This window comes from Zonotrichia albicollis, chromosome 9 (genome assembly GCF_047830755.1).
Source record: "Zonotrichia albicollis isolate bZonAlb1 chromosome 9, bZonAlb1.hap1, whole genome shotgun sequence".
In the NCBI taxonomy this organism is placed as follows: Eukaryota; Metazoa; Chordata; class Aves; order Passeriformes; family Passerellidae; genus Zonotrichia; species Zonotrichia albicollis.
In genome coordinates, this window is record NC_133827.1 from 26,408,630 (window position 1) to 26,432,722 (window position 24,093).

At 41.5% G+C, this 24,093-nt stretch overlaps 1 long non-coding RNA gene across 1 annotated transcript; it reads right to left on the bottom strand.

Annotated features, from left to right (window-relative positions):
* Nucleotides 1-1,436: 1,436 nt before the first annotated feature.
* On the bottom strand, nucleotides 1,437-23,152 carry LOC102062482 (uncharacterized). The gene is made up of 3 exons (XR_012581614.1): nucleotides 21,117-23,152; nucleotides 17,475-17,545; nucleotides 1,437-2,293 (listed from the first exon to the last, which is right to left on the bottom strand). It is a non-coding gene; the product is annotated as an uncharacterized LOC102062482 (long non-coding RNA).
* Between the last annotated feature and the right edge of the window lie 941 nt (nucleotides 23,153-24,093).

Sequence of the window (24,093 nt, forward strand, 5' to 3'; positions counted from 1 at the left end):
TAGAAGAGGGAGTTACTTATAAAAACAAAATAAACAGGCAACGGGCCTTGTGGATCTGCCTGTCAAATTAAAAAGGAGCTGTGGGTGTTTCCAGATGAGTTTAAGGAACATCTTTACCTTGAGGCATCAGTGTTTAGCCCCAACAGGGCATTTCAAGTGCCCTTTAATCGCCAGTATGAAAAGGAAGAGATAATGATGAGAACAGATGGGGGGCTAGTTTCACATCCTATTATGAAGCAAACTATATAATCCTTACTCAGGTGGGAGCACAGGCTTTAATTCTGTACATCACAGCAGAATGTGCTGCAGTAAAAGAGGACATTCCTGGCATTATTCTGAAATCACAGTCTGGACCCCATCTGATATAAGAAGAAAAGATTGTGAGGTAACTCTACCTCTTGTCTACTAGAAGATTAAAAGGTTGCATGTTACACTGCGAATAGTACTGCATCTAATAAGAAGCTGGGTTGTTAGCCCACAAATATGGAGAAACAATTTGTTTGACTTGCCAGAGTAGGTAGCAAGGAATAGAAAGAAGGAGAGCATTCTTAACAACTGTTTGCTTCTGTCATTGCAGGAGAGGAAGAATTGCCCAAGGCAGGGATATTTCCTGGTATGGCACAGGGACTTTGATAGTCAGCTGGTAATACATTTACCAGCTATCTAGTTTTCCCAGAAGTGTCTTGACCTGAGCTGCCTCATCTGTGTCCCAGGAGGCTGACTAATCATTCTGATTTATTATCCTGTGGCCTGCTAGCCATTTCAGCTCTGTTTACATTGGTGCCAGTACAAAATTTTATACAGGGCAAACCAGGTTCTATATAGGCATAGTTATTTAAACTAGATTCAAAACCAAGCAGAATTTTTCACCAAGCATCCACAAAATTGAAATAAGTACAAAATGACATTCTGCTGAGCAACATCTGGGAAAAAAGCTGAAAATGTAAAGGGAAGGCAGAGTTACAAGACAAGTTAATAAGCCAATTAAGCCTGAAGTTAATTGGTAATTCTAGGCATCTTCCAATGAGATTGCAAAATTCCAAGGACTGCTTGTAACCTACAAAAAAACCCACATTATCATTTTAACAAGGCAGCAATGGAGTACTGTGTTATGGGAAGCAATCTCAGTCCTATTGAATTAACAACTCTTGGTGGTGAGCATATACAAACCATGATGTGGAAACCAGCAAAAAAGCCTCTTGGAAAAGCCAGAGAGTGTGGGCCCATATGCCTTTGTTTGCACCAAAAACTTGTTCTAAATGAAGCTCTACCCAGAAACATACTTGGGTTGGGCATAAGTGTGTCAGCTTTGTGTGATACTGTTATCACCTGCAGACTGCAGTCAAGGAAACTTCCACTCATGAGACCTAAAGTAGACTAAGTAGAAGACTCAACAAAGTATGGAAAAAAAAAAAAAAAAGAGAAGGATAGCACAGCTGACAAAGAGACAAAGAGTATTTTGCAAAAACAATCTTAAACCCACATGCTCAGATATACAGTAGTACCTCACTATCTACAGTAGTTTGGCTATTCCCACCAGTATTACATGTGAGATTCCACACTGCTTGTATCTTACTGATTTAAAGATAAATTGTCCTCAATTTATTTTATTTTGCTTGCTTTGGAAGCTCAGCTTGGGATCTGAGATTCGCTCTGACAAACTGCTTTCTCCATTTCAACCCACAGTAGCTGTTTGTGGGACAAATAAAGGCTCTGACAGGTTCTCTGCCCAGAATTTTTGTAATGGAGAAGTAGTGAGTACTCCACTGTTTCTCAAAGCCAGGCTCTAAACACTTCCTATAGAATTAATTAGTAGAAGTGTCACCATCTTGAGTTTCAGCAAATTTACAATAAAAAGATGGGATACTGGATTATGGAAAAAGGAAGGTGTATGTCCTGTGGAAGCAAGGTCCTATTTTCTTAGCAGATCTCTTGTTTACAAATTAGTGTTTAAAGAGAAAAACAAATCCCTTATTTAGAGAAAGTGCCCGAAAATTTTAATCTTACCCTTGTTTCTGAGAGAAGTATATTGCTTACAGTGGCCTTCACTTAAAAAAAGTACTGATTCCAACAAATCCCTGCCAGCTGTGCATGAGAAACATTCTTAGTTACACTGAACTTTGTAGTATTAAGTGATGTTTCCAATAGACATCTTTAGCCACTGATAAAAATATTTTGTATTTCTTCAACTAGCTCACATGAAATGGTTGTTTCAAGTGGATCTGTCATTGTGGTTTCCTGGATTTCTTCAGTCTTGTTGGAAAGCTTGTAAATTCCCATGGCTGATAGCAAGCTAAGGAAGGAAATAAAAAATAGTAAATACCACTTCAGTGGTGTAAGTCCTTTTATGCTCTTTTTTGGCTGAGAGTGCATTTCAGGAGATTATTATCTGCTTTTACACAAACTTCAAAACAGTTCCATCTGGGAATCCATCTGTATGTCCATTTTGCACCCTCAATTGAACTCCCTTCCACCAAATCAGGCTTCACTAAAGATATATACTGGTAGATTAGTATTTGGCTGAATTAAGTGAGTCTGGGCTGCTAGTTTATTTTACAGGAGCACTTGACAATATCAATACAATAAATGGATGAAGCAACTGGATGGAAAATTACTCTTTAATATCATATTACTTCCTGCAGCTACAGAGCAAAATATGTGAAAGAAACAGTAATATAAATGAGATTATCTTTTTCCATGTGCAGTGACTGGGTATTTAATATCTGTTGATTTTTAATTATATTTTTGAAAATGAAGATGTTTTAAACGGAAAACAAAATGCATGTAGAATATATTTACTACACACAGGAATGTCAGCATATCAGCTCTGTGAAGTTATACCTCTTTTTGCACTCAACTCATGTACTAAAATTGCTTGTGCTGCTTACTGCCTGTACTGCTGCAGATGAGACCAGAATGCAGCCCAGCACAGCTGCAGAGAGCATGAAATGCACAGCAAGGACTATCAGTTACTGACTCCAGTTTACTTTTCAAAAAGCACCTAACTGTCCCATATGCTGTAAACAATCCCATGACTCCTGGAGAACATGAATAATAGTGAAAGAATCACGCCTTCTGAACAGAAGCTTGCAGATTTTGCTGAACTTCTTCCAAGAGAAGAAATAGGAAGAAATTCTGAGTAGCATAATGCTGTTAGAGGAATATTGACACCAAGTTGACCCAGTGACAGCACTCAGAGCTGATGAAGAGATTTAAATGGTGCATTCTGTTGAGGGGTTGAAAAGTCAGAAGTCATAACCTAAAATAATTGTGTATACCGGAAATTCAAACTATTTCACTCAGGGTCAGAATAATGAACTCATGGAATTAGTTGCCAACTAAGACCATGGAAACACTGCAGTCTAAGTGGCTTGGAGACATCTTGGCACTTTTATGGAGAGAGAAGGGATTAAAGGATCTAGTGACAAAACAGAAAAGTGGGGGTTAAGAAAAACTTAAGGGTGGACAAGCCTCTGAGGTCAAGTGGCATTTTCCTCTCCAAACGTCATTTCCTCTCTTTTATGTCACTCTTCCCAAAGACATCATGTCACAATCACTAAAGCTTAGATGAGGAATGGACTCCTACTGGATTGAAACAGGGATGAAACAGCACTATCTTTTCCTCTGCTCCATAATAGAAGCTGCTGACCAACAAGAACAGACTTCTTTATCTATATACAACGCCGTGCATTTGACCCACTCAATCAAATGCAGCACATGAGGTTTTCTCATATCAGCCTCCTTCTGTAACCTTATCTTCCCCAGTCCCATCAGAATACTACAACTGACCAGATAACAGAATTAAACTGAAGTAGTGTAATGTCACAACACAACACAAAACAACTGTCTAATGTACATTTCATTGGGGACACATTTCTTAATCTGTACTACCCAAAACATTTGCAGCATTAGCATGGGCACACCATTTGCAATTGCAAGAAGTATATGGAGTTACTGGTCAATGTTTTAAGCACTAATTAAGTGACAAAACACTAATAAAGGCACTATTTTAGACATTTATGCCTTGTCTTGTTTTAGAAGAAATCCTGTCCTCTGAAGAGGTTGCATCAGATATAAAAATATTTCAGTTGGAAAGTACACACATATTAAAAACATATGTAAAAGAAGGAGCATTTTCAATTTGTCAGGTATTAAAGCAAGACTTCATTAGAAGTTCTTACTGTTTGACTCTTCCAGAAATGGTTCCTGCAAGTTAACTTGTACATTGTAGCTACTTTCCCTTGCCTCTCATGTGAGTTGACAACTACTGCACCAGTTGATGCACGCAAGGGCTTCTCCAACAAGCTTGGTACTGATCTGTCCCCAGGACATGTGGGATATTCAGATATTCTGTGCATTGTGCTGTGTCCTACTTTGTTGAGTTAGGCTCCAATCTCTTGGTCTCCAATGTAACCGTAAAAACAAGATCAAAGAAGAAGAGTAGGTAGATTATGCCAGGGGTGATGCTCTTTACTGAAAAAGAGCATCAGCCCTCTGCTCTTTGCTCTGATAAAGCTGTCTTGGAACCTGACTTTTCTCAGCAGCATAAACCAAATCACATTTTCCAGAGCCAGGTCCACCTGGATATATATCAGTATAAAATCACCCAGCCGTTTCTTTTCTGAAAGGTGTGAGGGGATCCCTTTGCTGATGTTTTGTGGAACATGCAGTTGTATCTCAGCAGACTCAACAATGCTTACCTGGGTTGTGTCCAAATCTTGCTCACTGGTGGGCTTCCTCACAGGGAGAGGCATGAACAGATTTTGTACCTTTCTAATCCTGAGAAAGTCTCTGGCAGCAGCCTGCCAGGCCAGACAGAGATCCTCCAAACACTACAGGAGAGCTTGAGTGGAGCTGATTCAGATTAGCAATGAGCCCAGGCAAGAGAGCATGGGGCAGGCCTGCATTCAGGCAAGAGGATTTGTCCAGAGACAACAAAAAAAATTTCAATAGTTTTCTGAATTGCAGGGAGCCTAAATGGAGAAAATGCTGAACTTTTGGAACATTTGCCAGTGGTTCAGTTTACATATGGCAGAAAAAAGCTTGTGTCTTATGCATTTTACATAGAAAGCATCTTTGTCAGCTCACATCCTGGGATGTGGCATTAAAGAACATTCCTCTGATTCTACCCACACAGACAGCTCAATTTCCCCAAATCCCTCAGCTTTCAGTTACCACTAAAAACAGATGTCAAAATCTTTGCAGACTACACTATTAAAACAGGTAAACATTTGTTTGTTTTTTTCTCTCTCGTCTTCTTAAAAACACTGTTTTTAAGCATTTAAAACACTGTTTTAAACATTTCTTAAAGCATCTCTGAGGTGCCCTAGAATTTCAGCTAACCTACATTTGCTTCTATCCAGTGTCAGTCTGGCACTTCTACCTGTCTCTGCAGAATCCCACTGTACTATATAATATGCCTCCAAAACTTATCTAGGTTTCATGTAGTAGAGATATTTTATACTTTGGGACTGATAAAAAGATAATTCAAATTATAATTATAACCATTTGCTCTATGTAACACTTGCTCCTTACAGCATAAAGCCATTTTTTTCAAATGTGAATTTGGTTTTGTTAAACCTAACAAGTTAAACCTAAAGACAGTACAGGAGACAAGTTTCATGTGTGACCTCTCTTCTGCTCTCCAATGACACATCAGTCTCCTTGATCATTCCTACACATAACAGCAAAACCAACAAATGACACAAGAGAAAAGGACTTGTCAGGGTAGGTGGTGACCTGTGCCACCAATTTCTCTATTAAGGGATGGGATTGTTTCTTACTGCCACTTGTTTTCTGCTGGAAACATATCAAGGCTTGAAATTCTTGATCTATTTCTGTTTTCAGTCACTAGATCACTCTTTAAACTTGGATTTCTATGGGGGGATACAAGATTAAACATAAAATTAATCACCAAAACATTTTTTCCACTCGAAAGAAAAAAATTTCCTATTGAATATATAAGATCTTTGATTTACACCTCATGGTCACAAAATGTGTTTTGCACTTGTATCATTTGGGTACCTTCAGGCTTTTCCAGGGTCTTTTGTTCCCTGTTCTTTTTTGTCCTGTAATTATACAAGGAGAGCAACTTAACACTGTTGCCATAAAGATGAAAGCTCTAAAAAAGTGGCATGTTTAACACCTTTCAACCAATAAAAAGAGCCTGAGAAGACAAAGAGAGAGAACTCATTATCAATGTTTTTTGTTGGGGAATAAGGAAAGTCACCTGATGGCTGTCGACCTTTAGAATTACTTGCTTTGGTTACAGGCTTATGCCACTGCTAAGCCAATGTGGTCTGAATTAAATTCCAGGTAAAACAGTCAGAATCCTTCTGCATCCTTACATGGTCTGACTGTCCCAAAGGGGACAGCCTCTATCTGCTCACCCAAACACAGATTCCCTGCACTTGGCTCTGTACCCAGAGTTGTAAGAAAGTCATTTTAGGAGCAATGTTGTAGGTTTCTTAAACACACAATATACATTGGAATAGTTACTGCCAAGGATTAAAATAATGCCTAAGTGATTTTTTCCAGGCACTCCACAATACAGTAATTTTTTCATCCAACAGCCTTTCATGTGACACTTTTATATAAAAATGTTTACAGGAAATAGCAAACTTTCCTTTCGTTCCTCAGGTTACATGTACCCCCATAAAATGCAAATGCTGAGTGAAGTCATTGAACTACCTGACACTTAAAAATGAGCACATCTAAGTATCCTGCTTAAGATCAAATGGTGGCTCCCAGCAGCTAAACGGATATTTCAAACACTGGATAACTGATTTTTTCCTGGCCTCCAACTGCCACTTTTAATGGGGAGTTACACAGTGAATCTTTATTAGCAAAGACGGTGGGCCTTAGGGGGTCAAGCAAAGGCAGTTTCCATTTGCACTTGCGCAGTGTGATGCTCAAGCCTTTATCATTGTGCAGACTTCTAAAATTTGAAATGAGGACTGCGGACTGTCACAGAGACAAAACATCCAGGAATACACAGTCTCACAGCACACCAGAGTCGATGCACTTTTTAGCAGACCTGTAGGAAAGCTGGCAACAGCTGCTGGGGAATGCCAGCCAAAATCCCAGAATCTGCTTCTGCAAAGACTTTTCCAAAGAAATGGAAATGTTTCAAATCACTAAAAAACTTCCAGGATTCTCTCTCATCAGAATAGTTCAATAGTAATATTAAAATGTCAGTTGCATGCAGTTTTCCTTTTCTCCCATCCTTTCCCCAAAGTTTTAGGAGGGGTGTTATACCACAAAAGTGAAAGCCAAAAAGCCTGAAAACCAATTTGCAATGAATGCCTTTACCAGTAGCACATACAGAGAGAGGCACACTGAGCCGCTGGCACAACAAACTCGAAGTTCCCAAAGCTGAACTCAATGGACATGGGCTTGTGACTCCTAAAATTTCTGTGGGAGATGCTTTGGCTATTCCCATGCTGGGCAAAAGACAACACAAGGTCCTCCAACTGAATGGGAGTGACTCATAAGGAAGCAGCAAAGCTTTCCTAAGAAGGACCTATCATCACCTTCCTCTTCCATTCTTGCCGGAGAGATGTCAAAACTTTGCTTCTCTTCCCTCTGTCCTTCCTTGCATATTTTTCAATCAAATTATTATGTCACAGTCTTCTTTCCTCTCAATAAAGAGAAGCATCCAGCCCTTCAGCATTCCAACTGCAATCACCTGCAAAAACAATGAACAAGAGCAGCAGAGCACACTTGCTGCTGCTTGGCCAGCAGCTGGGAAGGGTCCCTTCCCTTGAGCTGCACTGGCTGCCCAAGGTGTGCTGTGAGTGAGACCTTGTGCTCGTGGCTACTCCACAGCAGCTCACCATGCCAGGGACACAGGTGCAGCTGCTTGTGGGGCAGTGTGTCCTGGCTCTGTGTCATGCCAGCTCAAAACCCTGTGACAGGAACAATCTCTTGGGGCAGGAATTTCTTACATGTCCTTTGCTAGCTGTAGAAATCAATGACAAAGATACACACTGGGTAAAAATGAGCTTCAGGCTCTCTTCATGTCTTCTCCCTCACTGCCAGCTTTGGGAAGAGAGCAGTTGCTGCTAAAGAAAAGGAGCTTCATATTTTGCCATGTTCGTTGTCATGGTTTTTTCCCCCTAAGGCCTTATCCCAGTTACTAGAGAAGTAAATTGGCAGGCAAGAAATGCTGGCAGTCAGGATCCTATTGCCATAGGGCTGCTTTGTCTCTCAGTGCAAATAGTCAGTGTGTATCTGGTTTATGTTTACCATCAGAGCTGCAGTCAGTCACAGAAGCTGCAGTTCCAGCCTTGCAGCTGCAAGGGGAGATACCACACCCTGCACAGAGGAGACTTTCAGAAGGGGATGCTGAGGTACCTGCTCTTGTGTCTCCATGAGCACACCTAGGGCCAATCTGAGGGGTTTGGGGCAACTAGGACAGTCTGGTTCTTCTGCACAACAAATCCAATTGACCAAGAGTATAAAGTATTAGGCATTTCAAATAATCAGAATTCATCCAAACAAAATGCTATTCATTTGAAACACCTTGTTCCAAACATTCTGCAAGTCAGAATCTGGGTCCAGCCTGGATTACCACTTCAAAGCTGATGACTCTAAAAATTGAAATTCAAAACCAAATTTAAAAATACCATAAATAAAATTATCTACAACTGAGACCCACCTTGGAATGTGTTTCTTTTAATGCAAAAAAGAGAATCTTGGCAAAGATAGCAGAATTTTATCACTTACTTTTTCCAGAGGATATACTACCTGCATGGGATGAGCATAATGGACTCATTCTAATGCTCCATCCAGAAGAGACTCCATGAGAAAATAAGAATATGTCTTTTTAATGAGTGGAACCAAAAGAAGGGTGACTGAGACTTGGCCAATTCAACTTTTCTAAAAGCTTATCCCTTTGTAGTTATTGTAAACTTCATTTCCTCACACTCAGGATACACACCTGACAATCTGACCACACAACTCCACTGGACTTCGATGTAAGGGTGAGCCTGGCAGGCAGGCAAACAAATTGCTTCAGCTCACATCTCTCTTTCTGGCATTTTTGTCTTTCTTCAAGAATCAACTTGGATAAAAGCAAATATCTTGAGAGGAAAAATATGCTTCCATTTAGTGAGGAACCATCCTTTATCCATCCTCAGACTGAGAAAGGAGTATCATTGAGCTCTAGGAAAGAAAAGGAATGCACAAATGCTGAACTAACTGACGAGTGGCATTTCTATTGGAAGGCAGGAAGAGGAGGGTTTCAGAGAAACATTTGGGTTTCTTTGAAAAGGTGTACACATTTTGGGTGTACAATAGGAAAATTATAACTGCTTTAGAAATGATTTCCAAGAAAACACAGCTGTAAGTTTTTGCCTGTAAGTGTACAGGCAAAAGTCTCAGTGGGGGAAGAAGCAGCACTGTGGGTTACAGGAGAGGTTCAGAGAAGGCAGCCAGGCTGCCTGGATTCACAGAGGCACTGTCACATAAAGTCACATATGGACAACTGGCCTCCCAGCCTCCACTCCCAGATAGAAATAGACCTCTGGGGTGTAAGAGGGGAGGGGGCAGACCAAAAAGGCAGAATTACCCTCCCTCTGGCCTGTGCTAGATTTGTCTGCAGGCACAAGCAGTCACGGGGTCTGTGAGGCAATAAGATAACGTGACATGGCAGAGCTTAAAAATAACATTGCTGATTGGAAAACATCAGTGTCCATTACATGGGACAAACTCCTGGGGCTCCATGCAAAAAGGTTTCCAAAGTTCTCTGGGATGAGAGTCCAGATCTTGAAAAGTGGATAACAACAGCAAATAACTTGTGGGAAAAAGACAAATCCCAGGTTTATTCAGGCATCCAGAGGGTACTCTGAAACTGCCTGTTAGATCAGGCTCCAAAGCAAGGAAACACTCAGGTTTCCAACATGTGCATTTCTACAGTAATTACACCTTACTAAAATGCTTCTCTATATAACAAAGGAGGTCAGAAGAGTCTGGGTGCTTGGGATTGAAAGAGCTTCAGACATGGATATAGCTGAAAGGAAAGCTATAGCTGAAGGAAAATCTGCTTCTACACAATCCAAAATAAGTTGTAATAAAATAGTATAGGATTGCTTTGCATGCACTGAATAACAGGTAATTTCACAACTTCCAATACCCATACTTTAGACAAGATTTTACAAACCAAATTCAATGAGTTCTGTTCAAGGGACTCTTGCAACACCGTGGAGCATGCAATATCCACAGGTATTGCAACATCTAATTGCAAAATAAAGGCTGTTTGCCTCCAAATCTCCTCATGCTCTCCTTCCAGCCAACGGTGACAATGTTACATGGAGATGATTTTTTTTGAGTTTGTGAGTTGAATCAACTCAGTAGTCATCTGACAGGCACCCAACACCCAAGTCAAGGGAAGCAGCACAATTGCAAGGCCAGGAGCTAAGTAGGGGAGCAAGACCTCCTCTGTAACACTGGACTATTAGCACAGCTGCTTCTGGCACTGCAGTGCTGCTCACGAGCTGTTCAGCTGTGCCCTTGGTTAGACGCAAGAGTTCTGCAAGACACTTCTGTGCCCAGGTGCTCCAAGTGGGACAGGAAATCAATGCTGCACCCACCACATGTTGTGGCCACTCCTGTAAAGAATCAGGGAGAAGCAAAGTATTTGTGAACATTTATTGGCACAGAAAAATACCCCAATTATCTGTGTGTGACAAGCTAACACAGGGAGTTTTGACAAGCTCAGATTCAGAAATCAAGCACAGCAGTTTACTACCACTGACCACAGAAAAGTGGGTATCTTGAAACAGCTCAGACAATGCAAGGTTTGCTGGTATCTCTTTCTTTGCCTTTTTGTTTTTATCTGAGTCCTATGCTCTGACCAGGTTGCACTGCACACCCCCTGTTTTTGCTCAATATATTCTAGCCAACTTCTGCTTTTCCCTCAAACTTGCAGGCCAGAATTACTGGGAGGGGAGCATCACTGTACCTTCTTATAGAGAGAAAAAACACAGCACTGAACCATTTTATGTGATGAAATGAACACAGCCCCTGGTGATCAAAGGAGAAAACCAGCATCTTCCAGAAAGAGCTCAGAGTGGGACCTAGCTGAAGGTCAGAGGGTTCTGGAGGAGCCCTGAGTGCATGGCTCAGTGACACAGCCAGGCTGACCGGCGGGCCGGCAGGTGCAGAGGGAAGACTTCTGTTCTGACATAATGTTATTCCTCTGTCCCCTGTCCCCTTAACGCTAATTTTTGTTTGTGAAGTCTTACAAATTAAGTAGGTTGAACAAGCCATGGTGGACCACCAGAACTGCTGTGGGGAAAACAATGGGGAACAGGAAAGTGGAAGAAGCAGGATTGTCCCTCTCACCTGAAAAACTGAGAAACATTATCAAACTGTGTGACTTCTGGTGGAGACTATACTGGGTCTCTCTTTGTATCTCTGCATGGTTCTGTCATTGGGCACTCAGGCACTCTCAAGAAAGAGTGAGAGGAAGAGGTTACCTGATCAATCAAGTATTTCCTTCAGCTGCAGCTGTTTTTCCTACAGGAAGCCCTGGCTTGTATAAACCACTCAAGAAGCAAACATCAAAGGACTCCTCTATCACTTAGTCAGGATAATAGACTGTACTTGAACTCTACTCAGTGAAGTGAAACTTCTTAAACTGAGAGCTGGAGTTTAATTTGTTATTCCTGGCAAACTGCCCAAGAGGAAATGGATCCAGGGCAGAAGTTTGTTTGTTAGATAGCAGTGAGAGATTGACACTTTTATAATAAGCCACAAAAGCAGGGAGAATAGAAAGAAACTACTGATTTTTATAAGATCTGCTCTTAATGCTGCATCAGTTACAAGATCTCCTTTTAGTAATTGTCAAATAATGGAAATAACAGACCATGAAACATCAGTAAGAAGGATTTTGAGCAGACATTCTGCACATGAGGCTGATTCAAAAGAATAGGAGGAAAAAGCACAAAATCAGCTGCAGCAGGTCCTTTACAGACTGGAATCCTTCCCCAAAGACACAAGGTACTGATTGCCAGTCCTGTCCACACCTTCAGCACATTGCATGTCCATAGCCTGCCCACCAGCATCAAAAATGTAGTGCAAGGAGCTCTCAGTTGTTAGATAAGGTAGGTTACAACCCAGCCAGGATCCCATTCCAGCATGTTGTCCTGTAGCTCTGCTGCCTCTGTGCCTCAAGATATGGAAGCTCACAGACCCTCTGTCCTACTGTAGCACAGCCTCAGTCACACCAAGCCCCAGAAAGCCAACAGAAAACATGACCTGTGGTGAGTAGAGAGCACAATGTTTTCACTGCACTGAAATTCTTTGCTGTGTTTTTCAAAACAACCAACTGCACCTGACAGACACACCTTAAGCAAAAACATCACATGAACATTACCCAGTGATCTCTCAGGTGAGCTCAATTAAGATATCATCTTCTAAATAAGAAACCCAAAGTTCCTCTTTGACTTCAGGATATATAAGTGGTACCTCTTTATTATTTATTAACAGTAAATGCATTCCACAGTAACACATGCCATTTTGGAATCTCCTTTACTGTCAGTAATTTACAAGCTGCATTAAGACAGTCAGTTCAAACTAATGAAAGCTCCTAACAAGAGCAAAGCAGTGCTTTTACCATAAATACCAAGAGACTTAATCCCTTCAGGCAGTCTTTTAAATATTTTTTTTTTACTTCACTATGCCTGGAGCACAGGTTAAAGACCTGATTAGGTATATACATTTAAGAACAACTACAAATATTAAGAAATGCTACTGGGCACATTTGGTAGTAGCTCTTCTGAAGTTCCTCACACAGATTTTGCAATGTGGAAGAATTCTAAATATTGTTATACCTTTTTCCTTGATATTTTGTTCCTTTGGTAAAGCATTTTATTTGGAAAGGCTTTGTCTAAAGGTTAAACAGTCCCTATGCAATCTCTGAATGAAAGAGAAAAGCATGTTTAGATGTCTGGTCCCAACTGCCAGTGTCCCATGCCTGCCAAAAGTTCCAGCCTGGCTGGACACTGGCAGCTCCCAGAGGACATTTGCCACCAAGTCCTGTCCTTCCATGTGGGCAAGGCAGAAGTGGATCCACCCTCAGACCCTGCAGAGATGCAGCAGGGAGTTTTCAGCTGCTTGGACCATGAATGCTGTTACAGACATTCCTCATCATTCAAAGAATAAATAGCAGCACACATGGAAGCCTCCTGTGGATCAGTCTGAGGCCAGGAGCAGCCAAGCTGACCCACACTTGCTCTGCCATACGCCACAGGAACAGATACAAGGTGAACGTTGTCCAAAATACATTTCCTGTTGTTTCTGCCTGGGTCTTGGTGAGATTATCTCTTGGGAAGGAAAAATTAACCAATTAACATTCATCCATAATTAAGCAAATAGGCTATTGGAAAAATTTAATAGCAAATAGCAAATAATGATTTTCATACCATAAGAAGACAAAAAAGAGAAACAGGAAAGCATGAAATCATAGTCTGGCTTTCTGCACAAGAACCACAGAATAAATCATATGCTGTTGATACATTGCTTTCAGATTCTCACCCAACAGTTATTATGACCAAACCTACAGCACCTCTGTATGTAAAAACAGAGGAATGAGGCTGGTGGAGACTGTTTGGTTCTCAAAGCTAAGATAGCTGTAAACAGGTAACATCTTTACCTTTAAATTAACAGTTTTAGCTAATTGGGCTGTCACTTTTCCATCTGCAAACCAGTAAGCATTTGCCTCCTAAGCTCAGGGAAAAGGCCTCCAGAGACTGTGAGTCAGTGAATGAAAACTGTTTTGGGTCCCATGGCAAAGAAAGTACTTTGCTCTCAAAAATAGATACATTTCTTGTGGGAAAAAACAGCCCAGCTCCTTCCTCTCCCATAGATAACAATGTAAAATGTCAGACACCTCCCAGGCTCTGTTCCCAGGAGATCAATAGCATTGCAGTCATTACTTTGGTGGGTTTTTTCCTTAAAGGTTAATTCACATCTAACAAAAAATTGTGACCCAACAGTCCACTGCTTATGGGAGCATGAGGTGTGGAATGTCAGGCTGCCAGTAGTGTTGAACTGCTACAGCTGCAAAAAGCTCCAACAGGATTTGGGCACTTGGAGACACAAAACTGGGCTGGGAGGCAGGTAAAGATTGGATGCAGGGGAGCAGGCAGGGCCTGTGTTCAGTGCACAACAGTGAGAGGCTCCAAAGCCAGGGGAGGAGGTTGCATGCAGGGAAAGCCCACCTGCTTTCTTGTGTTTGCAGCAGAAAGCCCATGGGATGCATTCACTGTGTTGCCAGTATATCCTGCAGGTTTGGGGCTGCACAGTGACAGTAGAGCAATGTGGAGTGAAACCCTAAAGACCACATTCAAGGATAAAAGTTGGTCCATGTGCACTCTTTTAATGCAAAGGCTTTCACCCAGAGGGTTTGGTGACTGCAGCACTTGGTGCCCTGGCACAGAAAGAGCTCTGCCAGAGCCACCAGGCCAGAGCCCTGTGCTGCTGGCAGCCCCTGCTGCAGGCACAGCAGCCTGGGGGCCGAGCCCTGCTGGGAACTGCACAGAGGGTCTGCCAGCAGCACTGCCACCCTCTGTGTCACAGTCCTGCATCTGACTGCAGCTCCTCAGCAGTCTGCTGACCCTCAGCCCTGCTGGGCCCCTGCACTGCACCTCACACCTGTATTAACTTTGTGCTGAGATTGCAGGCAGCCACTCCTAGAGCAGGGGCAGAAGCAAGGACAGATGTGAGATGCTCCCCGGAGGTGATCCTGGTCCATTATTCTCATTTCACAGGATAAATTCAACACCAAAAAGCGGGGGGAAAAAAAAGAAAAAACTATCCCAGGCAGGCAGTTAAACTGAACCCCAGGATGTGCAGTACCACAGCAGGCTCCACAAAGCTCTAGCAGTCCCAGAGGAGTAAGAAAAGGGGGAGGAAACATCACAAGAGATGACTTTGCTTACTCACATCATTGGTGCAGACACACTTGTTTACATTTGATTGGCCTCATCTAAACTTTGCTGGAGGTTGACCATAATATTTACAAGCTGAAAGAACAATTATGTAGCTGAGAGCAGCTAAATGGAACAAAACAAAACCAGAGACACAGAAATCATGTCATTTGCCAAAGTCAGAAAAACAAACTAAGCCATCAGACCACACATCTGCCTCACGCTATATAAATTTACACTGTGGTACTATTTGTGCAGCTTTACTGCAATATGGATGTTCTTTGAGTTTATAAACACTTACAGTGCTTATGTGCTCCATGTACTTATTTGTACCATAAAAATTTATATGGAAGGATATTTCCTATGCCTCGTCTGTTTGTTTACAGAGTCCACCTTTAAAAGACCAATATTCTTCCCTCTGGGGCCTGTTTACAGCCTGCACCTGTGACGGTTTCTTCAGTTTCAACCTCATGGGCTGTATTTCTTACATAACTGTTTTCCCTCTTTCAGACACCATTAATCATCCTTCTGTCAAGATCTTCTTCCCACACTGGGCTTTACTGTACATTCCTTGCGTTTTTGTACCATGATGTCAGTCCAGAATGGAACAAAGATAAGAATTGCTCAAGATTTTCCTTCAAATAATCCTATTTCTACAAAGCTATATATAAAATAAAACCCTCATATTCACCATGGAATTTGGAAGGGACCAGGCTTGGGGATTTGGGATTTTCTCATATTCTATACCCTTATTTCTTGAGAACTTGATGCAAAATTATTTTGGAAAAATGAGTGCAGAAGTACAGGGACAAAGCAATCACAACACAGGTTTGTAATCAATGGTGGAGCAACTAGGCAAGTCTGTAAATTACACTGCAAATGTTTTGAAAATAGTTTGTCAACCATGCTTGAAAAATTATTACTTTTTTCACACTTTTCAATGTTTGGAAAAGTGAGATTGTTACATGCATTCAACACCTTTTTGCCACTGCAAATGATTTAGAATAGCAAGAAGAAAAGAGTGCTGAGATGCTACTTCCGTTAATTTGCATGTTTCAGGGATAGGATGGACTCCAAATTTTTAATTATCATTTTTCTTTTATGAAAGAAAGCAAACTCTATTAATCTGTCAAATCCCTAATCCTGGGCAAGCATTCACCCTACTGTGGTTTTATTGAACTCAAGAGTAGGTAGCTCCAAATAAGTAAAGATCTCTGCCTTATTTTGTTGTAACACTAACACCATAAAGAGTAAAGACTCCACATAATATCACAACAAAGCATCAGAGGAGCAGTGTTGTAACATATCTGGCTGTCAAGCATCAGCCTATAAAAATACCCAGGCAGGTCTGTTCTTCTCTTGGAGTGAAGAAGAGAGCTGTTCAGGCAGAACAATATTTGTTTTATTGACAGATTTTACTGTTATCTGTTACCCACCAGTGGGCCCCATTTGCAGTTTTCATCATAGAGTAATTGCTTATTAGAGACATTAGCAGGTTGTTTATTTGAAAACTATTATGCTAATAAGGAACAATCATATTAGCAAGGTGTGCTCTTTACAACTTTATTTGTTTATCCTCAGGGACTAAACTTCTGAAACCTCAAATCTTTTGTTACATACTGAAAGATTTGGAAGTAAAATATCTGAAGATTTTTTTTCCATGTCTGAGAAATTTGTCCAATAATAATCAGTAGTTTTATTGCTATTATAAATAACAGGAGCTGCCTCTGACAGAAAGATGCTCACAGGATTGAAGGCTATTCTGTACACAACCATTTACTTGCTAAGCAGTCTGGAAAAATTACGTTGCTGCTGTATTTGCATATTTTCTTATTATAAATGTTACCATAGCTATAACATATCAACTTTAGTATATTATTAAGCCCAAAGGGAAGGAAAAAACTGATTGTAGCATAACTTCCAAGGCTCTGGGAAAGCACCTGTTTCACTTATCCTTTAAGCTTTAGGGGCTTTTTAACCTCAGACTCACCAATAAACTCCCTTAACCTAGATGGGATCAGTTATATTTACACATCCCAAGATTTCTAACAAACCAACAAGTACTTACAGCACAATTTCACTCCGGCAAGAAAATGCTTTCACCATTGGCACAGCTGAATTTTTTGCTATGCTGCTGCTGTTCATTATTTTGCTGTGCCAGGGGTATTTGTACTACACACAATCAGGCAAAAATTTAGAAAGCAGTCCTGCAGTGGGTAGTGCCCACAAACAGAGTAGAGTTGCAGATTCTAACCTGACTGCCTAGCAAAGCAACAAGACATTATTATTTCTATTCCAGTAGCACACAGACCCAAATTTGGATCACAGCCCAATGTGATTAGGTACAATGTAAGCACATAAGTAAAGAACATCCCAAACCAAGAGGATCCTATATAAAATGATGACCAAAAAACCCCAAAACAAACCAAAAATCAGGGAAAAAAAAAAAAAGAAAAAAAAGGAAGAGCAAGCAAACCACAAAGCAGGAGAAGTAAAAAAGGAAAGAACAACTTGCATGGGGACTGACCAAACACAGCTCACCTCTTGCCTGTGGCTCACTTTGGCAGCCATGGAGTGGAGGATGTGGCTTTGGATTAAGTAATCAGACACGTCTGTGTAAAAATGGAAACAGAATAGGCTGGATTTTGTTATGCAAAAATATAGATATTAAGCACTCTAAGTATCCTAGTGTATTTGCCTTCTCCCTGTTTCTATGTACATACAAACCTGCATGTATGCTCGTGTATGACTCATACTAAAGTTAATTTAATGCTATTGCAGTGTAAGTAAAACGCTGTAAGAGGAGGTAACAATGCAGGGAATCAGACATGTTGTATCAAAATCACATGTGTCTGTGGGCTGGAGTCCAAATTTTGGAAACTTATAAATGTTGAAATTGAGTGAGCACACCCAGATAGTACCTGAACTTTCACTTCACTGACTTCATATGAGAAAAGAGGGGCAGAAGGAGATGAATTCTTATAACAAAATTAAAACTTCTTGCAGTAGTCTCTGTAACTGTGTAGGCAAACTGTAAGAGCAAAGAAAAGAAATATATAAAAGGCACAATGTTTTTTTCTGAAGCCTCAGCCACTCTTCAGGAAGGAGACCTATCACTTTACATGATACTTTACAAATCAATGCTTCCTTCAAAACATGGGAGATCTTGCTTCAGTACTGCCTTTGTGCCAGAAAAGTCTCTCTGAGTAAGGGCTGCTTCACTTCATAGCCCGTGCAGAGCTCCTAGGGCTGAAAGCTCAGCTCAGTTTCTGGGTGCCCTTCCAGCCAAGCCCCTGCTCTGCCTGCACTCAGCCCCCTCAGCAATGCCAGAGGATCCCATCTGTGCCAAAGGACTTCCCTGCATCTCGAGTGGCAGGACAAAAGCCAGCTTTAGACAGCTGAGAGCACATAAGAGCACGTGATGTAGTCCCAAAATTTAAGGGACCATTTCAGCAACTCCTTAAAACAGGCCTGTGCCCAGTAAGGTTTGCCCTTTGAGCCTTCAGTGTAAATTGCAGTGCATTCTACTTGTGTGTGCTTCAGCAGAATGCCAGGCTCACAACACCCAATCCAGCAGAACAGGGGTTGGACAGTCCCTTCTTATCTTTGCCTGCCCCAGATTTTGCTGGCTGCTTGTTTCACCCTGCCAACACACAAGGGTGACAGCTTTCCAACCTCTTCCTCAGCTACTTACATCAGCTGGCAGAAATTCTTCAGAGATGGCAAGAGGGCTGGATATTTACAAGTAGTGTTTATTTTTCTGGAATAGCATATGCAGCCAGCTGCATGTTCTCTTCATCAGAAAGTCTTGTGATCTGAATACCCTTAAGCCACTCTCCTATGTCTCTTGTTCCTGTTGATCAGCTTAAAAAAAAATAAAAAAAGAACACTATGCCACTTCATGGTGTGCTCTTCTTACAAGCACTATGTTGTTAGCACAGAGAGTATGGGATGGCCTTGAGAGTTCTCTTTTCCAGCAGGTTTATATTTGAAGGTGACAGTAATGAATGGGATCAGCCTGTTTCTCACTTGCCAGGGCTGAGCCTCAGGCTGGAACAGACAGTGCAGAGAGGAGGATTTGTGTCCAGTTGTGCTCCAACACCACCATGGCTTTAAGGCCCTTCTCTCGGACTCACCCTTGCTCCAGGTCACTGGTAGCAGAACTTGCATGTGAGGTTTGTCTTGGTTTCCAGCCTAAATCTACTGGCTGTACTTCTGCTCACAGTCTAAGAGAGGCCTGTGCTGGCTTCACACACAAGTGACTACAAGTGAATAAATATCAGTGATGCCACAGTAGACAGGAACTGATGAGCTGAGGCCTTATCATGCACCCAGAAACAACTGAGGGAAGCAAAGCCAGGCTCTCCATACTCCTGTCACCTCCCCTTGCTACTGCCTGGGCCCTACTGCTTCTGCACAGGGTGTGACACAGAGGGGACACCCTCCAGCTCACACGGCAGGGTGACAGCACCTCCTCATTCCTCTGCCTCACCCCTGTGCAGTTGCTGGGAATGCAGTGTCCCCAGAGACACTGCCAGTCTGACCAGCAGGTTCCAGGGGTAGAGGGAAATGGGAGCACCACATTTCTGAACAACTACAATGAGCCATCAGGGCTCAAAATTGCCATTTTAATTGTCTCCCAGCAAAGTAAAGCTTGCACAGAATACATTGCTGAAAATAACTTTTTTTTTCCTTCCACTCTTTCCAATATCTTTTTTTTTTTCTTCCAGTTTTCCTTGGTTTTATTTTTAGCCTGGTTTTAGTGTCCAGCAGGAACACTAGAGGAGCAGAAAAGGTGGGGATTTTTCTTGTTGTTCAATGGGACTGAGCAGCCCCAAACCTCTCAGCTCTAGTTTTGCACTACTGCCCTGCCTTCCTCTTGGGGATCAATGGAGCAGCACTGTTTGGGTTATGTGATGGATATAGACTTAGTTCTCCTCTATTCTGGTGTTCCTGCAACTCCATTAAATTTCCACTGGGTATTTGAAAACAACATTATATATGTATATACACACATACATACAGACACATGAAACAGAGCTCTTAAAAAGAGTTTACATTCTGGGAGGAAGCCAACATTGATTTCTTTAAATTCGGTGTAACTCCTGACTTCTGAAGGAGTTCATGTGTCTGAGAAGCAGCAATGGAAATTTGTCTTTCAGTGTTTCTGCTTATCATTCATCAGGGTTCTGGAATACATTCATATCTTTGTAAGGGCCTGGAGAATCTTCACTAAAAAGCCTTGTTCCCAACAGCAAATCTGTAAATTTGTCTGAGGGACTGACTGACTACAGACAGATGTACCACATTCATTCCTCCTTGCTCCCCAGCTCCCCAGCTCCAGCACTCAGCTCCCATACAGCACCACTGCTGTTAAAGCCTCAGCATTTCATCCACCCATTCACCTCTCACAAGGCAGAATGAGTGTGTGAAGTATTAGTGTAACACAGGAGCTCCCAGGGCTAAAGAGGAATCTGGCACAGATGAGACAAGACAGGCTGGGATGGCCTGCGTGGGGAGAAGCTCAGGATGCAAACACACTGCAAACCTGCAAATGTGCTGCTCATGTCCAAGGAGAAGAGGCTGCTGCCATAAATCACCTTCTCTGTGAAAATATTCTGAAATGACAGCATCAGCCTCTATATTTGAGAGATAAACTATCCAGTTTCTTTAGCCTCCCTCAAACTTTATCACAGACACAAAGAAAATGAGAGATAACAAAAAGAAATCTATCTGAGAAGCCATTTATGTTTTTTCAGCCTGGACCTCTAGGACAGAGTTCATGCAATTTCTTTTCTGCACCATTCCCCTTCTTGGAGTCATCACACTTAGGCAGTAAAATATCTAATTTTAGTCATTGTCAAAAAATTGGCAATTCCTGTGTTTCTGAAAGAGTCGAATACGGTGTTAGGCTAAGTCACAATCTGGCACCCAGGTCAAGTTGGGTTTTTTTTCAAGGTCAGAATTGCTTAAAGACAGCCCCTAGAGATGGAGCACAGATACTTGACTTGAACAAACTAATCTGAAAGAAATATATTCAAAATGAATGAGGTTGTTGATAAACTCCCAGGACAGAAATGTCCTTTGCTCTTTGCAATAAGAACAAAAAGACATGAACACAACAAGGACATTTATATACAGAGGGTGATGTGACACAAAAGCAATTAGAAAGGTTGGATTTACCTTTGCTTGCTTCTACTCCTATAACTGTCAGAGTTTCAGAGGAGGGGAATCCTTGTCCTGTTTTCCCAAATGTCTGGGGCTCACGATTAAGAACTCTGCATGTTGTGCTCGGCAGCAGTTCCATGCTCCACACTGAAATCTTCCCAGGGCAACCTCTGGCCACCATTTCTGCTTCCACCTGCCAGGAAAGTATTGGCCCTGCAGAAACTTTTGCAAACAAACCCTCTCAAACAGCAACAGCCACAAGTGAGCATATTATAAATGGTAAAGGAGCACTGAACAGTTCTTTTCTAACCAGAAAAAGGCTGCTGTCAAGTGATTTAATTTCCCTGCTAAATTGTATAGTAAAAAAGAAATTGCATGTAAAGACCATGTGACTGGGAACGAAAAGCCTCTCGTTGAAAGCTTTCATTTGCCCTTTATCACACTGTTTTGCTTCATATTCTATAAATAGCTCATGTGCACTGTTTTTCCTTTTGGCCTCATAACTATGAACTGGTTCCTCACTGGCTTTGCAGAGACTGAAGAAAAATCTCTGGAGAATGCTGTAAGCATTTGATAGAAGCTCACAAGTGGATTAATTTCAAAACAGGGCTCAGTTGGCACATTTAAAAATATATAATAATAAGAGCTGTTTGTAATAGATTCATCTCCTTCTGTAGCAGAAATCAGGAACCGGAGTAGCTTGGTTTCTGCAATCTGATTTTAGTTACAGTTAGGCTGCAATTTATTTTTAGTAACAAACTGTTTCCCCGAGACAGATTTGGCTGCTCATTAGCATCGGGAGTCTTCTCTACAAAAAATATATTGTGATATTTCCCTTTAGCTTTGACTAGATCCACCCATTTAAACATAAACTCCACTCTGCAAAGATAGAGAAGATTTGATTATCCATCTTGTCATTGACAGAAGATAAAGATACTGAAAATCAGTTGTCCCTCTTCCCTAAATGTTTTACTTAGTATCACTACACAGTTTTCCTTTAAAATGTCAGGGGAATCTGTTAATCTGTATTATGAGCTTAATGAAAAGAAACATAATTGAAAAATTGTTGTAATGAAAGAGAGTAAAATACCAGTTGTGTTGGATTTGTGATTTTATACCACTCAACTACTTCATCAAAACATTGGCTGGGGGAATCCTTCACAGTGACTCCTCTAGATGGGTTAATTGGCAGGTTGGGATCCAAATCGTTGCCTTCACCAACTGATCTTTCCAAAGAGAGTTTAATCTGTTTTGCTTCCCGTTTCATCACTGGTGTCAGCTGCAGTAGCAGCCTGGTTTTACTTATAAATCAGTATTTTCCAAGCCATTTTTTCTGCTACACCCACCCAGGTAACCTTCAGGCGGGCAGACTCTGATTTCAACATCAGAAGTGCCAGCTTTGGTCAGGCCAAGGGCCCCTCGTGCCTCCCTGCAGCAGGAGGAGAGCTTTTGAGCAGCTGAGGCCGCGCTGTTTCATGGCTTTGAACGCCTGTTCTCCAGATGTGCTTAGCTGGGCTGATTAAGGGTTACCCACAGCAGGCAGATTTACTTCGGCTCAGCCCTGTGAAGGATGAAAATACCTCCCCTGCAGCACCAGCACACATCAGGAGATGGTGAACCTGACACAGAACAACCTCTTAGAGCCATGGTCCTGCAAAGCTCAGCTCTCTGCTGCACCCCACATCCTGGGGTGAAAGTAAACTTGTTTCTGCAAAATATTTGCTGTAGTAAAGATGAACTCTACCAGGTGCTCAAAGGAGCTCAATCCAGAACTGGCAATGTCAGAGTTCAGATGTGCCATATGGCAGATTTGGAGCACTGTGGGTTTGGGGTTTTTAGTTCTTTAGCTCCCTTAGCCACTATTAACAAGGTGTCATGGTTAATTTAAATTATTTTCAAGATAGACAAGCTATTGGAGTGGACTGCAATCAATGCCTCACTAAAGCTTGAACCACTACGATGTCCTAATAGTTCAAATGTTACAGAGAACTAGTAAAATTCAAAGACCACTTCTTTAAACTTCTTTGAATTACCAAAGGATATAGTGCATTTCCATTACAGAAAAAGAAACCTTTTCCCTAAGGACACTATTAATTTTTGTTATTTCAATTAGTATTTTTATATCTAATAACAAGAAATAAACCCCACTTTAAAAGTATGAATACAATCTTAGCAGCTAATTGTCATGGCATTACAGAAATACCACTGAAATGGGTATGAAAATTGCTCAGAGCAATTTGTAGAGCCATTTCATAAACCAAGGAGTGCAACAACTCCTCCAATTCATACATGTTTACACACAGAGCTTTCACATATTTACTTGATTTTGGCAATTATGTCAGCCGGAGAAACATCATTTCCTGATGTAAAGGGCTCAGACTTCATAGATTTTTCCACTGAAATCATTAATATATTTTTCACTGAAATCACAGCAGCTGATTCAAAAATTCTTAACCCCCTTCTTCTAACTAACCTTGACCGTTTGACCCTGAGAGGTTTAACAGCTAATTGCCTCTTTGAGGGAGGGGTTTGAAAATGGATTTCAAAGAAAAACAGAGATCGTTTTATCTCTGACATTACTGTACAAGTAGGCAGTGGCAACCTCTGCTCTGGGATTCCCTTGTTTCAGCTGCGTCCATGCCAAGGGCTGTTACTGGAGCAGGAATGTGGGTGCTTAGCTCGCCGGTGATGGTATCTGTGCAGCGCCACAAACGGCCCCGCATTCCGGGCATATTTGGTGGCCTGCATCAGCCCCGCTTGGAACAAAAGCTCTTGTTTTGGACACATCACTGCAGACAGTTGCCTGATCCAAACTGTCTGCCTCCTTCTGAACTTCCAACCAGAAATGACAGATCCGTTTGTAGATTTTTTACCAGATCTAGCCTCAGAAAACCTATCTGACACTGCCTCAATAGGTGCTGCCTTTTGCATCCAGGGTTGTTTTGAACTTACAGCACATTCTCCACCTTAATACCCAAAAGATAAAGATAAT